An 18,677-nucleotide genomic window follows, 5' to 3' on the forward strand; every position below is an offset into this window, starting at 1 on the left:
ATAGTAAAAAGTTTCTCAGTATGCAACCTTGGCACTCTAGCAAATACAGTTTGGGAAAGGGAAGGACAACAGAGTGCCCATAAGGCAGGTGCCATTTCTGATCTGTTCCTTGCAGTATCCTTAGTGGTACAGAAAATGTGCACAGTAAAATATTTGTTGAATGAATGAATAAATGCAGCAGGAGCATAAACTAGCCCACAGTACGTGGACTGCCTTTCTGTTTGCTGTCTGTGGAGCCAAATGTTCCTCTTTCCCTTTCCCTGAGCCATTCGAGCCACTGCAGGTTTGCCTGCTTCCAGAAACTTTCTGGAAACTTCCATTCAAACAAATGATTTCTTTAAACACCAGCATTCTCCTACCACTCGTGGGGCTTCCAGAAGACAGGAGACAAGCTCAGAAGGTTGTCTTTGGCAGGAACAAATACGACACTCTTTACTCTAGTAAAGCTTGATGACTGGTGTCCTTGCCTGAACCATATGCTCACCCAGTGCCAGCTTTGGCCTCCCTCTCACTGTACCAACCCAAAGGGCCCCATCTCAGTCTCACTACTCACGTCCTAAAAAGAAGCAGGTCAAACTTCAGGGGAAGAAGGCTTAGCAAGGCCATGGCCACATCCAGCTGGACCTGGCTCCTGCCGATCTCAGCTCAGAGCTGCACCTTGAGCCCACCCCCATTCGTCCCCAGCAAACCAGGAGGTGCCTGTCTCTAGCTCTGTTCCGCCTAGAAAGCCTGGACATTGAAAGGAGAACACATTCTGATTCAGGACCAAAAAACTCTCAAAATCAGTCATCAAGTTGCCAGGTTGTGGCAGTTAGGGGCAAAAGTTGAGCAAAAAACAACTTCTCTGAGAAAAGCAGTATTTCCATGGAAGTTCCAGGATTGAGGCACACTCAGCATGGGACCCAAACAGAGAGTTTAAGGAATTAGGAATATTCGTGATTAGAAGGGGAGATGGCGGATGGGGATTGGGCTGAACTCAGTCACTTGAGAGAGCATGAAGAGGATACTCCTCTCAAGCAAGAGTCAGTCGATCAAACCAAGATCCGAGAGGTCATGGAAACAGCTATAATGCAAAAGTGAGGATTCATGTTTCTGGCCCATTCTATAATCAATTAGCTACCAGATCTTGAGCAAATCATTTCATTTGTCAAAATTAAGGGGGGAAATCAGGTGACTTTGGTAGTCCCTTAAACTTCTATTGCTTATCCTGGAGTCAATCAAATAATAAGATTAATTACCACATGGTGAGAAAGAAGAAAACTAATGTCTGCCTGGAACCCTCTACTTGCTAAGCACTGTGCTGGGTTTTCATAACATCACCTTGTATAACTCTGTAAGAACTCTCAGAGGTGGTACCATTAACAAATGAGATAGCCACATCTCAAATAAGTCAAGTAATTTGTCTAAGGCAACAAGATGGAGGATGGCAGGGCAGAGATTGAGACTATTTCCGAAACCTCCCCTTCCCCTGTGGCACTGTGCTTTCTCACAAGACACATAAAGGATGCCGGTGTCTCTTCTCTGTAGTCTGTTGTCACTCCTCAGTGGAAAGCCCTGAGCCAGACAACACAACTTGCGCACAAACTCTCAGCAAGACCCACAGGGGCTGCCAACCATGTGGTCCTGACATCCTTCAGCTTGGTGACAGGCAAGTGGTAAATGACATCTACTGAAAGTGGCTACTAGGAGAAGAGTGGGAAGTCACTCTGACATTTCCCATGTCCCAGTTTTCATTCTTAAAGGGACCAACTCCAGCCAGAAGAATCCAAGGGCTTCTCACTGCACCATTAGAATACTTATGGTACTACCATAACCCTCACTCGTCATCCCGTCTTGTCTTTCATCTCTCTAAATTCAGTTTGGCTGTGGCTATGGTGTGGGGGTGGAATGAAAACCTTTCCATGTCACCATGTTGAAGTCCGATGCAAACATAATTAAGCCCCCAATCATTTATTTCCATCTCCAATTCCAACCCATTGCTCTGAGAATGGTTTGAATGGTGTGCTTCCCCCACTGTCTAATTGCAAATTGAGTTCACACTTAACTAACTTTTTATTGTTAGGAATATTTCTGCTGCACGATTTCAGCCTCCTCACAAGAACAACTCTAATTTGGATCTGGGACTGCAGGAGGGTCAGCGAGCTCTGGGTTGAACCGCCGCAGGGCGGCTGAGTGTTTGCAGATATGAGCACTTCCGTGCCAGCAGCTGTGCTAGGACGCGAAGGCCCCGAAGCCCTGGTCTTCCAAAGGGGTAAAACCAAACAAAATTGGGACTGATAATTTCTCTCTGATGCTACTTTGTGGTGCTGACGCCACTACCTGATACACAATATGGTAGCTCTAATGAATGTATTCAATCTAATCTTCATAATCATGACATCTCTAAGGTAGAAAATTAATTGGATGAAGTTAAATATCCCCCTTTTATGTCAACAAAATTGGTTTTTCTGGGGATTAAAGGATTAACTTGGTGTTAAGTCCCTAAAGAAGGTAAAATACTTTATTATTCATTACAAAACACAAAGATTGGGCTGTTATTTTCTTCTTATGTCACTGCCACTCATTTCACTAAAGTGGGGCACCAAGGAGGGCTGTTAATCACAATTTCTGAAGCTTTTAATGCTCTTCAAACTGCGTGTCTTCTCTGCTTACAAACTCTTTCTGGGTAAAATAGCCTGAAATACATCGAATTGAAGACTTTTACGGCCTATTCTCAGAGCCTAATGACCAGCGGGCAGGAATGCGCTTTCAGTAACGTCGTTGGAACTGTAAAATGTGGCATTTCATACTGATGTTCTCTCAGCTTCTGACCAAATAGCACAGTTTCCCAGAAACAGCTGAGAAGATATCTCCAATTTGGGCCAAAGGATGGAGAAAGCTGGGCTGTGACATGTCACCACAGGGCAGCCACTTTTTGAGTTAGGATTTGCACCCTTTTCCTACCCCGTATAGAAAGGGAGTGACTTCAGCTCTGTTTCCTTCATAGTGTGTAAAATTTTAAGTTGGAGAAATTCCGAAATCCAATGCTAACCTTTTGCACCCGAGCAAACCAAGGCACAGATCTATGGTGACTTGCTGTAGGTCACTCAGCTGTAAGTGACAAGGTGGCACAAGGCTCTCTGTTTCCTAACCCAGAAGCCTTTTTCTCCTCTATTAAGTCCTTTCCCAGCCTCTGCATTCTTCTCCAGATGGACAACTTGGTGACTAACGGCCCATTTAAAGACAGATGTTGGAAGCTGGGACTCAGACCGAGACCAGAGCTCATGGCCAGAGTCACTGAGCCACATGGTGAGGTTCAGGTCCTGAGCTAACTAGACATACTATTCATCAGGCCCAGCAAGCTGGCCCCACCTTCCTTCACATTCATCCTGGGTGGCTCTGGACGGGACCACAAAGGCAAAGTAATTAATTCAAATATCCCCAGGACAGTCCTACACAACTCTAGGCTAGAAAAAGAATAATGAGTCAAACATCAAGTTAGAGGTGTTGAGATAATAATGTCAAGTTACTCTAATAAAGCAAAGTGAGCTAAGATAACGAGTCATGAAAGGTAATGTACAAAATACCGGCAGGGTCAAAAGAAGGAGGTCTCTTCATGTTGGAATAATCCACGGGAGAGGAAATGGCACTTGAGTGAGTCTTGACGAAAGAATACACTTCAGGAAATGTAGATAAGGGACATTCGGTCTAAAAGAAAACACGTACGTGGAGAGGAAAGCAGAGAATACTTTTGGGAGGCAGTAAATGATGAGTTTTTTCAAAGACCAGCTGATGTCTTCCTCTCAATTAGCAAGCCCTTCCTGCTTGCTCAGGGCTGGTTAAATAACTCCTCTTAAGTGGCCCCCAGTGCCCTAGACATACTCCCACCATAGCACTTAGCCAGAACATGGTGTCACGTACCTCCACAGCAGTGAGGTGGCATGGTGCGAGGGGTTTTTGGTGGGAGAGGGCAGGAAAAGTTGTAAGGAAAGAAGTAGCTTTTTCACCCATGTCTCTATTCCTTGGTGGGCAAGGATGGAGAGGACAAGCCTTCTAACATTTATTGCTTTTCTTGGAGGGATGGCCCATAAAATACCTACTGCCTGTAAAGTGCTTTTCATTTTTCAGATGCAACAATCCCGAGAAGGGAAAAGAAGTGTTATTTCTGGATCTTCACTGGAGAAAACTAAGACACACAGACATAAAAGGATAGACCCAGAGAGACATAGAAAATCAAACTTACAACTAAAATATTGAAAATTTTCTGTCAATACAAAATCTAAGTTTTTAATATTGCCCATATTCACACACATGCACACAAGACACACACACACACACACACATTCACTCACCACTGCAACTCTACTTTTTTTTCAACTAACATTCAATTATTTTGTCATAATAGGCAACATTTTCGGTTAGATACTAATGTGTCTTTTACCATCTTTTTAAAATGATGCATATTTCATATTTGCCTCCAATAGAACAAACTTTTAATAAGCTGCAGAAACCCTGGGGCCAGTGGTGGGACTACAGAGAGACGAAGGCTCGGGACGGTTGGCGAGCATTTCCATGGCTGCTGCTGCAGGTTCTTTTACATTGTTCACGAGGTGCAGTCTGTGAGGTGTCCAGTCTTATGGAGCATGCATGGTCTTTAGGGTATTCTCCACCTAATGTCAGAGACGTGGTTCTTGCCTTTAAAAACTGACATAAATCAGATTGAGAAGTCAACACACATGTGTGTGCACATGCATACCACATACACACCCATACACGACATATAGCACAAACATACTTATACAGTACATACAGATAGACACAACACACATCACATACACCCACATCACACACACACCACACACCTATACACCCCCCCCTCCCCACAGCTTACCCCAACTATCTCACCATCCAACAGCAGTAATATCAAGGCAGAAATATTACTGCAGAAGTCCGTGGTCTGTGATTACAGAAGTATAAGCTCAGCGGGAAAGCAGGAAGGAACAGTAGCTAAAAAAGAAGTCTGCAGGTCAGAATCACAGCTTCACAATTTACTAGTTGATAGCTTCGGAAAATTGCTCAAACCACTCTGACTCTGTTTCCTCTTCTGCAAAATGGAGGTAATAATAATACTAAATGATATTAAAACTCAGTGGGTTTTTCTGAAAATTGAATAAGAAATTATACTGCATAGTATTATAATGTATAATATATACTGGCATGCATGTAGTATACATAGTATGTATGTACAGTATAATATATAGTACAAATATAGCATATATTATATATTATTACATATTACCATACTATTACTATATTGTTATAATATATTGTTATACTAACTTTAGTGTTGAGTATAGAAAGGAGTAGCTTGTATTTCAAAATGGAAGGAGAGCTGAGTGGAGCGAAGACAGGTAGGATGTCTCTGACCGCAGCAGCAGGGAGCTGGGCACCGTCTCCGGGGCAGGGGAACGGAAGGGACGGAGCGGGGACCTCTAATATGTGCAGAAGCGGAACAAGCCACCGGACGAGAAGGCAGGGGCTCTGATGACTTGCCTGCTAGGTGCCTGACATGAAGGCCTGCCAAACTGTGTCCAGATAGGCCTCGCGTGAGGGATGGAGGAAGACAGGCATTGTCCGTGAAGCCTGGTGAGCAGAAAAGGCAGGTAAACGCTCACTTCATCCAGAGTGGACTCCCACGGTAAGCCTCACCTTACTGACCAGTGTTTTCTCTGGAGACCAAAGCAGATGAATTTCTCTGGTAATGTTTTTAAAAGCAATAATTATTATGTTACCAATAACATCAATCTGCATTCTCATGTAGCCCTTTTTTACTTCCTTGATGCACTTTTGTACCATGGTCTGCCTTTTCCCCTCACCTCAACCCAGGAAAGCTGCAGTCTTATTTCTTTTCCTGTTGTTTTTAAAAAGAGCAACCTGCCAGCAAAGATCTGTCCAAAATGACACACGCGGCTGGAGGCACACTGCTGTGCCCTGTACTTAGAGGGTCTTCTTATGGGGTTACATTACTTTGTACAGTACCCAGCCTTTCTCTAGACCCCTGTGAATAACCCAGAAAGCACAGCCATCTCCTTTATTCCTTTTGCGTCTTTCATGTTCCTACTTCCCCCAGTGTCCCTCCTTGACGCTCACTCAAACACCTGTGGAAGCTTCATCTAGCAGGCGCTCAGTGAATCCTCACGGCACGATGGACCCACTGGCCTTCAAGCTGGGGGCATTCGCTTCACCATTCACAACTCCCGGTGGCCCTCAGTGGTTTGCCTGAGTGTGAGATGGATCCTGGGACCAGTGCAGCTAATGCCCTGACACACTGGACATGGTAGAGCTGCTGACCACAACGAGGTCCAACTGGTGAGTGGCCGTGCCCTGGACGAGCCCCACTGCGAACAAGCTGCTGCTGGTGGAGAAACTTGTCCGTCCTGGACACCGATGCGAGGCACCGTTCTCCGAGGGGCTCCCGAGTTATTCTACAGGGTGGGGGGAGTGTGGTCCTCACATTCTTTACGCACTGAGGGACCTTGTTGGCACCGTGTTTCAGCTCTTGGCTTTGGGAAAGTGGCAGGCTGACCAGGTCTGCACCTCTCTCACCTCTGGGTCAGAGCAAGCTCTGGGTTGACAACAAGGTATTTTAGAGACCGAAATGTCTTTCTGGTATGGAGACTAAATAAAGCCTGAACCAAAGGCTTTATGGAAATGAATGAAATTTAAAAGAGCCTAAAGCCAGCTAACTAGACTTTCTTCTTCATGTTCTGGGCTCAACCCCTGTTCTAAGTCTGAGCATCAGAATGTAACATAGCTGAACCTCATTACCTTAGATTACCACGGGAAAGCCTGTGCTGAAATAAGATGTGATGGCGTGCCCTTATATTTCACAGAAAGTCGATATGAGAAACATCTGAGGAGGGCTTCTCTGCCTTTGCAGACCTGCAGTGGAAGACTGTCCGTTATGCTCCCCGGTGTCTTCACACGGCCCTGACACAACGAGTCCTCTATACAGGCTGGGGAAGGTCTCTCCCCACTGGTATTCTTTCTCTCTTCAGATGGTACCAACTAGATAACACAGTGTGCAGCTTGTTTCTTCTTTTTGCCTTAGTTTCTTTTCTTTTAATTGGTTTATTTTAGAGAGAGAGGAACAGAAAGGGAGAGAGAGAGAAAGAGAAACATCGAGTTGTTGTTCCACTTATTTTGTTTGTTAATCCTCACCCAAGGATATTTTTTTCCATTGATTTTTAGATAGAATAAGAGGGAAGGAGGAGAGAGAGAGAAACATCAATGTGAGAGATACACGTCAATTGGTTGCCTCCCGAAAGACCCCAACCGGGGCTGTGGATCAAACCTGCAGCTCAGATACATGCCCTTGACCAGGAATCAAACTTGAGACCCTTCAGTCCTCAGGCTGATGCTCTGAATGCTGAGCCAAACTGCTCAGGGCTGTTCTGCTTATTTATACACTCATTGGTTGATTCTTATATGTGCCTGACCAGGGATCAAACTGGCTACCTTGGCATATTAGTACGACCAGGCCTCTTGCCCTTCGTTTCTACTAAACCAGGCACTGATGTCAATGTCCAGCTGCAATAACTCACTCAGTTCCTGTTGCTGCCAACCTGTTTCTCTCTACTTTCTTTTTATGCCACTTTTATCTTTTTATCTCCTTTTATCTTTTAGTTGTCTTCTTATATATGGCTAATTTTGTAGGCTCTTCAAATCCTGCCCTCCCCCACTTAAGAAAAGGCAATAGATGATTGATAGAGATAGATGATGATAGGTAGGCAGGTATGTAGAGCAAGCTAGCTTTGGGTGAATGAATGGAGGAGACAGGTGGGTGGATAGATTGACCTCAGTTTTATCATTTCATCCACATGATTAGCCCAAAATAGAATTAGGAGTCCAGAGTCAGCCTCATTATTGGCACATGATTTCTATTCCCTCCAATTTAACAAAAATATATTGAACATCTATAACCCAAACACAGATTTTTTTCCAGGACTCAGTTCATGTTTTATTTATATTTATATCCAGCACAAGGCTACCATATAGTAGGTGCTCATAAATAGTTGAGGCAAATTTAGTTTAATCAAAACCAAAAACTTATTCTTCCAGGTGCAACACACAATGCCCAGAGCCCACCACATTCTAGGGGAGATATAAATCACAAACCTGAATAGATCACAATGGCCATTTAATCAATACACCCCTCCTAGACAATTCAGGCTGATTGCCTCAGACTTTGCTCATTTCTGCTGTGGGTCTTTACATGCAATTTAACCATCCACAGTACCCTTCCTCCCCACCCCCACCCCATCCATTTAACTGGTTCCTACCAGCCTTTGAGACCTATATCAAGTCTCCCCACCGTAAAACGTTTTTCCAATTCCAGCCAGCCACATTGATTTCCCTGCAAACAAGGCTTTGTGGAAACTTATAAATGCTCATGACTCACTCCCCCCCAAATGTCCCACAGGTACCTCAATTTCAGCCTGTCCGAAGTGAATCCCCCCTCCTGCTCCATGTAATCTGAGTTGCTGAGAATGTGCAGGTCCTATGGGCAGCTCCCTGAGATCATATCCTGGCTGCACCGCTGTCCATAGAGATCACTGGTCAGGCTCAGTCAGAGAAGCAGAACCACTAGGAGATACACACACACACACACACACACACACACACAGTGTGACTGATATGCATGTGTATGTGTGCACACACATATATGCATATACCTACATATCCACATATGTTGTATATGTATCCCTGTATATTTGTGTAAAGACATTTTTACAGGGATTTGACAAAAATAAGTGGAAGAGCTGCTCTCTCTGAGCTGTGTCTTTGCATCTGATGCTGGAGCTTGAAGCCCGCAGGGCATGCAGTTGGGCAGGGGAGATGGAGAAGAAGAACCAGCTGTACCCACAGCTACAAGTTCCAACCTCCATGATGGACTAAAACCCACGTTAGTTCTCCTTTTCCTCCAACTTTAGTGTGTGGGTGTCCCGCAGAGGCCAGAGGTTTTGTCACAGACCTAAATACACACCTGGCTCAAGAGTCAGGACCCCTGAAAGAGGATTCAGGGGAAGGTGGAGTGGTTGCTGGTTCATGCCCCTCACCAACATCGTGAACGGCAGGTCAGCAACAAGGTGTGTGAGCAACAGAAGAACCACAGCGTCCCTCCCAGCCTGTAAATCTCCCACATTGAATCTCTTTTGTGGCACTCCCTTAATCCAAAATATATAGGAAAGGGAATTTTGAGACGTTTCCTTAGCCTAGCCAAGTTGACGCGTTTCAAAACAACCTCAATCATGTATAATGTTTATGATTTTGGACAAGTGACTTCACTTTTGGAGCCTCAGTTTTCCCCTCTGTAAAATGGCTATAACATACTAAAGCATCCTCATGAGAAGTAAATATTATACTTATTGAGTTCTTAGCACAGTGCCTGGTACAGAGTTAGTGCTCAATAAGTGTTATCTATTACAATGAATCTGGCTTCTCCTCCTATTCTCCTAGCTTAATTGGTGGCCTTAAAACCCACCCCTTCACCCAAGCGAGGGCTTGAATCCTAGTAGTGGAAAAGTTGGTTGAGATGTCATGGAGATATCCTGCCTTTGCCAGGAGGTTTCTGGGGAAGTAGGTCTATTTCCAAGGGACATGAGTGGTCTTAGTGTGCCAGGGTCTTATAAGCTGCATATTCACCTGCCTTTCTATCCATGGCTGGCACCACCCACCCCACCTGTTCTCAGCCTGAGCCTCTGAAAGCAGCATCTCTACCTTCTCCACAGCTCCCTGGACCACAGGCTCAGGTAGGGGCCTCTGCAGTCCCTGGGAGAACGCTGGGTATTGGGCTTCGTCCCAGGGCACGTGCTGCTGGTTCTGGTTGGGACAGGCAGCCTCACTGGAGCAGACAGGCTATATCTGGGCACAAGACCCTGAGCTTCTCTTTCCATTGGGAAAGCCAGCTATTCAGGGCTAAAAGAGGAGGCTGGGTTACAATAAAGCCCTATAGCTGCATATGACACAGAGCTCTGGTCTCTCCACAGGGCTCCTGGTTACCCAGAAGTCTCAAGTTCCTCCCAGAAGAGGCAGGCACAGGTCTGCAGGAGGCCAAGTTCCTCTAACTAGGCTATATTCAAAATGAAAATTCACAGAACTATATTTTCTATACCTCCTAGAGAAACAAAAAATTTTTTTGTCAACATTGCTTGTATAAAACTAGAACAATGTGCCCGGCCAGTGTGACTCAGTATATTGAGCATCGTCCCATGGACTGAGAGGTCCCCCCTTCGATTCCTGGTCAGATTCCCCATCAGGGCACATGCCCAGCTTGAGGGCTCAATCCCCAGTAGGGGGCATGCAGGAGGCTACCGATCCATGTTTCTCTCTCACATTGATGTTTCTATCACTCTCTCTCTAAAAAATCAATAAAAATTTTTTTAAATGAGTTCAAAACTGGAAAAATGAATAAAATCTCAAGGAGCAAAAAACAAACAAACCAACAAACCTAGACTAGGAGTCAGTCTTGAACTCTATTTCTTTGACTTTTTAAATCCAATTAATTACAGGGTCCCATCAATGATCCTCTGGCTTCGCTCTGTCTCCTTCCTCCTGTCCTGCCCATCACTGCATGGGTTTGGAGCCCACAAAACTTCCTATCTTCAGTCTTATTTCTCTAACCATCCCCTGCAGGCGATCACAGTGATCTAGTGATCTACTATTCCCCTGCCCCCAAAAAAGAAAGCAAAAGAACAGATAACTCCTAACTGACAATACCATGCCTACATGCTCCTCATCTTTACATCCTCAACCACAGGTGACCACCCATAAAGCCACGTGAGTGACATGGTTCTGAATCTATGCTAAGTTTCCCCGTCCACTCTAACCCTACTCCCTGAGTTTTGATGAAAGCCAGTGAGAGGGAGAGTTTGAAACTACAGAAGACACACAGACACACACCAGAATTGCTACCTCAAACTACCCAGTGTGAAGAGAGAGGAGGTCAAATCCCTGATACTTCTAATAAGTTAGTTGTACTCAACTAAGCAATGTAGATAGTGGTGTCAGCTATCAGTCAGGTTACCTATTCTTCTTCATGAGTCATAGCAAGGCCAAGACTATTACTCTAGAGCAGGGGTATTTTGAACATGGGGAGTGGTCTCTGGAAGACACTCTCTGGATGGGCTTGGGGTACATTTCATGCAAGCTTATGTGTGCCTGTACCTTGTTGCAGGGAAAAGGTCCAAAATTTTCACCAGATTCTTAAAAGGATTCATGACCCCAAAATATTTTATAGCCACCCTAAATGGACACATGAGAATTGGAAAGGCAGTTGTCCCTTGACATGCCAGGAGTGACGGGCAGAGGATGAAAGGCTAGAAGGTTGGATAGTAGTGTGGCTGATGGCCAGGGTCTTGTGAGTCACTCCTGCATTTGTGCACCTGCCAGCGTGCACAGCTCTATGAAATGTCCATCGCTGGGTGGCAGCCTTCCTACCCCCTCGGCTGACACTGCGAGCAGTGAATTACTTGCTCGACTGTCCATAGCAGCCCTGGGAAACTGCAGTTCCACTTCCAACCTAACCAAAGAGTATGTTTCTCCTTTTCTAGCAGGTACAGCCTCAGAGGCTCTGCCAGTGTCTTCCATCTCAGACACTGTCGTCTCAGATCCTCTGCATCCCTGGTTACTCACGTCCTGCCTGGCAGCACCTCCCGTACTGTTTCTTTGAATGACAGAGAGCTCTTCTTCTGTATTTCATTATTTGTACCTGAATCCTTTGGAGAAGAAGGTATGCACATTTTTTTGTCCCTTGCTCCAAGGTGGCTAGCACACCAGACGTGATGAGTATTTGTTTGCTCAGTGATTATGTGTCTCTCTGGCTAGAGTTCCACACCTTCATCCAGCCACAGCACACTCAGTAGACCTCCCCACCATGCTTCTCCATCAGCATTTTGTATAACTGGACAAAATCTGCTCAATTCTCCTCTCTCCTCCCAAACCCCATGCTTCTCTTACTCACAACACAATCACATCTTCAGTGGAGAGAAGAATAGAGCTGAATGGGTTAGAAGAAGGTGCGTTTTGGGTTGTTGTTGTTTGTTTGTTTTTTCTTTATTGATTTTAGGTAGAGGGAGAGAGAGATAGAAACATCAATGAGAGAGAACGACTGGCCACCTCCTGCACACCCCCCCTGGGAATTTGGTCCACATCCTGGGCATGTTCCCTGACTGGGAATCAAACCGGTGACCTCTTGGTGCATCAACCACTGAGCCACACCAACTGGGCAGAAGGGGTTTTGAATGAGGAAGTGAGGAGAGGGTGGGTACTGAGGAAGGGGTGAGGCAATAGTTCTCAGAGAGGAGAAGCAGGGAGATCCCTACACGGAGCAGTGGCTGCAGGGCACCCCACACATGGTCTCTTGGGACTGGTATGCTCACCATGCTGGGCACTGTGCTCTGTGCTGTTGGTAAAGTTCAGCCCTTGCCTTCAGAAGCTTGCTGTCTTGGTTTATGGAGGTTAAGACACATGTTCTAGATTATGAGGTTAACAAGAGACAAGCCAGACTCAAGTCCTGGACTTCCTAATACCTATCCCTGTTTCTTTTCAACAACAGCCACTTTAGAACATGATCTAAACCTAAGCAATCATCACCACCCTCCACGGCCCAGAACCCACGTCACCTGGAGGAGGAGTGTGCCTTCTTCATCTATGGCCCAGAAGCTCTTTAGCACCACCATTATCTCAGGTCCTTTGGTGGCCATGTTCACTGTCCACCCAGCATTCCAGGAGGAGGGACCGTGGCATCTGACAGAGTTCCTTCCTGGGTTAGTGTGGCTTCCCGTGATGCCCAAGCATCTCCATTAAATGCCCTGTCCCCACAGGAGGTCAACCATAAAGCGATTTCATGAATTCTTCTCCAGGAGACTTTTACAGTTTGGCCTAGCAGGTTGAGGACACGCTGCGTCACAGCATGTTCAGACCAGGCATCCTTCCTCCTTCACACTGGTGTCTGCAGAGCTGAGCAGTGCCCAGGCCGGTCTTCCTGGGGTGGAGCCGAGCTCACAGAACTGCAGCAAGTGCCCCACACGGGCACCAGACCAGTTTCCCGGGCAGATGCAGGCAGCTGGAGCAGGACATCTTGGACAAGACGCTGCCCGGTGTGCTTTACACCATGGACGGGGCTCAGTAAGGTCAGCAGCTCTCACACTGTTCTCTCGGTCCGGGGACACTCTCTAAAAGAAAACACCACGAAGGACACCCGAGCACAGCCAACAGCAGCAGAGCTCTGTTTGAAGGGGCCATGCGCTGTGAGGGAGGCCTGGAATTCTAGCCTGCTCAGCCAGATGCTTCCCACGCAGCTCCACGCCCCGGGCCCCACAGGACGCAGCTGGGAGGACTCTGAGATCCCTGGAAATCCTTCCTCCCCGCATTCTGAAGCCTGCTGGCAAAACCCCTATCTGTTACCAAGTCCCCGTTCTCACTTGGCCGTGACTAACTTGCACCCATCTTCTTCATTCCAATGACAGAAATGAAGGCCCACTTCTCAGGAAGTGATAGGGGACATCTGTACTATTTCTTCCCTGCGGGATTTAACCCCGAGATGTTCAGTGTCCCCATAGCTGTCCCCTGTACCTGGCAGTGCCGCACAACCTTGCCGCGCACGGCTCCATCACCGCCCTCCGCGCCCTTCCCGCACCGGGCGCGCCTCGGTCCCAGCAGCCCGCCGCCTCTGTGGCACAGGCTGGGCTCCCCGCACCGGGCGCGCCTCGGTCCCAGCAGCCCGCCGCCTCTGTGGCACAGGCTGGGCTCCCCGCACCGGCCTTGAGCAGGAGCTTCCCGCCCTCGCCTAGCGCCCAGGGCGGTGCTGGCTGGCACCCTTCTCTGGCAGCGGTCCTGCTCTTCGCTGTGGCTTCCATACCCGGCTCCCCAATGCCCTGGGTCATATTCCATACATGTGGGTCTGCGGTCACAGAGCTCTCCTACTACCTGTCAAAAACTCTCAGTGCCGGGCTGTGGCTCAGTGGTTGAGCGTCGACCCATGCACCAGGGGGTCACCGGTTCATTCCCGGTCAGGGCACATGCCCAGGTTGTGGGCCCGGTCCCCAGTGGGAGGCATGCAGGAGGCGGCCAATCAATGTTCTCGCATCGATGTTTCTAGCTCTCGCTCCCTCTCCCTCGCTTTCTCTCTAAAATCAATAAAGAAAAAATATGTAATAATGAAGTGAACTCACTAAACTAATAGTTTGTATGCTAACGAGTACAGTGATGTTATTGACTGAATGCTGTGTTCCCACAAAATTCATGTGTTGACACCCTACCCTGTGAAGTGATAGTACTAGGAGGTGGGGCCTTTGGGAAGTAATTAGGAGTAAATGAGGTCATGAGGGTGGAGCCCTTATAAGAGACCCTCTCTGCTCTCTGCCATGTGAGGACACAGTATCCGGAGCCGGGAAGAGGGCTCTCACCGGAACCCAACCACCTTGGCGCCTGATCTGGGACATCCAGCCTCCAGAACCGGGAGAAGTAAATGTCTGTTGTTTATAAGCAGCCCCATCTATGGCACTTTGTTACAGTAGCCCCAACTGACTAAGGCAAGTATCAAAACAAAAGTTGGCATTTCCTGCTGGCCATGAAAACACAGATACCTAGGGGAGCCAGGCAGGTTCAAAACAAAACAAAACAAAAAAGATGTTTGGGCCCTATCCCCATACACTCAGTGAGTAGGTGGAGTGGCCCTAATATCTATATTTCCAACACACTCCCCAGGTGACTGGCATGCACACCAAGGTCTGTGAATCAGAGCCCAGCTGACACTCACCTCCCCAGGGGGCCTCTCTGACCTCCTCCCACCCTCTTGCTGAGCCCTAAACTAGATCCTCCTCCATGGTCCTGAACATGCTTAGTTTACCTCTGTCTCAGGACAAATCACACTGTACTATAATTATGTCTACCTATTTTCCTCACCCCCTAGGAAGACCGGAAGTTCCTCTGGAATAAAAGTGAGCCATTCATCCCTGAATCCTCAGGGCCTTAGTATCTGCCTTTAAAGTGCTAAGTCCCTTCGTTCACAGTTTGCAACACAGAAATCAAGACCTAAAAATAGCACAAAATCAAGGAGCTAAGATCACACGAGTACCACACGTTGTAAATAATATGGGATTAATTGCCAATAAAAAATAACAAAAATAACAGCTAACATTGAGATGCCTAAAGGTTAAGTAATTTTCCTAAAGTCACATAGTTAGTAAGTAATAGAGTCTGAACTGGAACCCAAGGGTCTGCCCACGTGTCTGAGAACCTGTCTATTGAGAAGAGTTGGTGCGGGCCCTGGCCGGTTTGGCTCAGCGGTTAGAGTGTCGACCTGCGGTCCTGAGAAGAGCTGGTGCGGTGGGAGATGACAGGCTGGAGACACGCACGGCGACTGGCAAAGCAGCACGAGCAGGAAGGCCTGGGGCTGGGTGTGAAAGGATGATTTGGACAGAAGGAGAGGGAGAGGAAGTGTGGTAAAGAATTTGGCCTTGCCAGAAAATAGGTCCAACCTTGTCCTCGGCTCCTACGAGGTAATTCCTAAACTCTTGAAATTTCTTTTGGGGGGGGGGGGGCGAGTGGAGATTCTTATATTTTATTTGATGTCAAATAACATTAAAAGATAACATTTGATTTGTGAGCTTAAGCAAAGAAGTGATATCTAAATCCCTTTCAAACCACTTTTTTTATTCTTTCAGAGACTTGTCCTTAGCAGATGTAGTTCCACAAGACATCACACTCTCTACAGATTCACCATCATAATGCTCTGGGGCAGCAGTTCTCAACCTGTGGGTCGAGACCCCTTTGGGGGTCGAACGACCCTTTCACCGGGGTCACCTAAGACCATCGGAAAAGACATATTTCCTATGGCCTTAGGAACTGAGACACCACCCCTCTATCCATCTCCAGGCGGTCTGCCCACATGCAGATACACCCACATACAGATACACCCACACATGAGTACCCGGCATGATGATATCATTGCGCCAACCCTGTCACATTCATGCTGTACAAATACAGGGTGTATGTGACAGGGTTGGCGCCATAATGTACTTATGTGGACCAGTCACACATGTGTAGAAAGCAGCTACTGGGTTAAAAGCAGCAGTATTAGAGGTAAAATGACATTTTATGAATTATAATTACTGGGTAAATGTAAAATCATGTACTGTAAAATCATCAACTACTGCAAAAAATATATATCTGTACTGTGGGAACTTAAGCTGGATGCTGATCAGTCTTTTTATATTCAGCTGTGGTTGTTGTAAATACTGCCCCCTTGTGATAGTAACAGGTATGTAAAAAAAAAAAAAAAAAACAGAATGGTAAATCGTAGGAAACTTTAATGAACTGTATTGACTAAACTATGCCATGTATCATCTTTTGTATTACTAAAGCTATTGTTATATATTATTTTCATTAGCAAACCATCCCATGACAATGGATCATGTAGAGAAGAATGTTAAGAAAAGAAAATATAGTGAGGATTTTTTACAGTATGGTTTTTACCTCAATAATTACAGCAATTGAGAATCCGCAATGTGTTATTTGTTGTAAAGTTCTATCAGCCGAATCTATGAAGCCAAACAAACTAAAATGCCATTTTGATAGCAAGCACCCAAGCTTTGCCAGCAAGGATACCATTTTAGAAGCAAAGATGATGGACTCAAGAAAGCCAGACTTGACACTGGTGGCAAGTACCACAAACCAAACATAGCAGCCATTGAAGCTTCATATTTGGTGGCACTCGGAATTGCCAGAGCTATGAAATCTCACACCATTGCTGAGGATTTACTGTTGCCAGCAGCCACAGACATTGTTTGAGTTATGATCAGAGACAAATCTGTTATGAAATTGAGTGCAATTTCCTTATCTAATGACACTGTCCACAGAAGAATAGATGACATGTCTGCTGATATTCTTGATCAGGCAATCCAGAAAATTAAATCTGCTCCACTTCCAATATTTAGCATCCAGCTTGATGAATCTACAGACATTGCAAACTGTTCACAGTGACTGGTTTACATGAGGTATATTAATGATGGTGACTTTAAAGATGAGTGTTTTTTTGTTTTTTTTTTGCAAACCTCTTGAAATGACAGCTACTATACGTGATGTATTTGACACAGTTGGTTCATTTCTGAAAGAGCATAAGATATCTTGGGGAAAGGTTTGTGGTGTTTGCCCAGATGGTGCTCCAGCTGTGCTAGGACGTTGATCTGGATTTCAACGTTTGGTACTGAATGAGTCACCAAAAGTCATTGGAACTCACTGTATGATTCATCGGCAAATATTAGCAACAAAGATGCTGCCACAAGAGTTACAAGAAGTAATGAAAAGCGTCATAAGTTCTGCCAATTTTGTAAAGGCGAGCACTTTACAACAGTTTAAACTGTTTACAACTGTTTAAACAGTCAACTGTTTTCGCAACTGTGCAACGAGTTGGATGTGCCAAACAATGTTCTGCTATTTCACACTGAAGTGAGATGGTTGTCGACAGGAAAAGTTTTAAACCATGTTTTTGAGCTTCGTGATGAACTCAAAACATTTTTAATCAGAAAGCAAGACCACAGTTCGAAGCCCTTTTCAGCTATAAAAGTGAACTGCAGAAAATAGCTTACTTGGTTGACATCTTTGCCATACTGAATGAGTGAAATTTATCACTGCAAGGACCAAAGGCAACATGCCTCAATTTGTCTGAAAAGACCTGATCATTCCAAATGAAACTTCAGCTTTGGCAAAAAAATTGGATGAAAATAAAATTTACATGTTGCCTACCTTATCTACTTTTTTTGAGGAACATGACATTGAACCAGACAAAAAGATTATGGTTATAATTTCTGTGAAAGAACACTTGCACATGCTTGCAGACGAAATTTCATCGTACTTTCCAAATCTACCTGACACCCCATTTGCACTTGCCAGAAGCCCATTCACAGTCAAAGTTGAAGACGTTCCTGAGACAGCACAAGGGGAGTTCATTGAACTTATTAACAGCAATGCAGCGAGAACTGATTTCTCTACAATGCCGGTTATAAAATTCTGGATCAAGTGTTTGCAGTCATATCCTGTTCTGTCTGAGACTGTGTTGCGCCTTCTTCTTCCATTTTCAACAACATATCTTTGTGAAACAGGGTTTTCCAGCTTGTTGGTTATCAAGTCTAAATACAGAAGTAGACTTGTTGTGGAAGATGATCTTCATTGTGCTCTTGCAAAGACTGCCCCGAGAATTTCTGATCTGGTGAGAAAGAAGCAATCTCAACCTTCACACTGTTGTTGGCTTTCTATGCATACGTCACAAAATGTAGCAATGTAGTTTACCCATGCTACACCATGCTTCAAGACAAAATTTTATTTATTTGTAATTAGAAATAAATATTTCACAATATATAATTGCATATGTTGTGATTAATCACCATGCTTTAATTCTGTTCAATTTGTAGCAATGAAAATACATCTTGCATATCAGATATTTACATTACTATTCATAACAGTAGCAAAATTACAGTTATGAAGTAGCAACAAAAATAATTTTATGGTTGGGGGTCACCACAACCTGAGGAACTGGATTAAAGGGTCGCAGCATTAGGAAGTTGAGAACCACTGCCCTAGGAGCTTCTGTCTGGCACTCAGCTGCCTGCTCGTGTTCTCCGAGCTTTACCTATCCT

Source organism: Molossus molossus, unplaced genomic scaffold, assembly GCF_014108415.1.
Source record: "Molossus molossus isolate mMolMol1 unplaced genomic scaffold, mMolMol1.p scaffold_m16_p_11, whole genome shotgun sequence".
Classification (NCBI taxonomy): domain Eukaryota; kingdom Metazoa; phylum Chordata; class Mammalia; order Chiroptera; family Molossidae; genus Molossus; species Molossus molossus.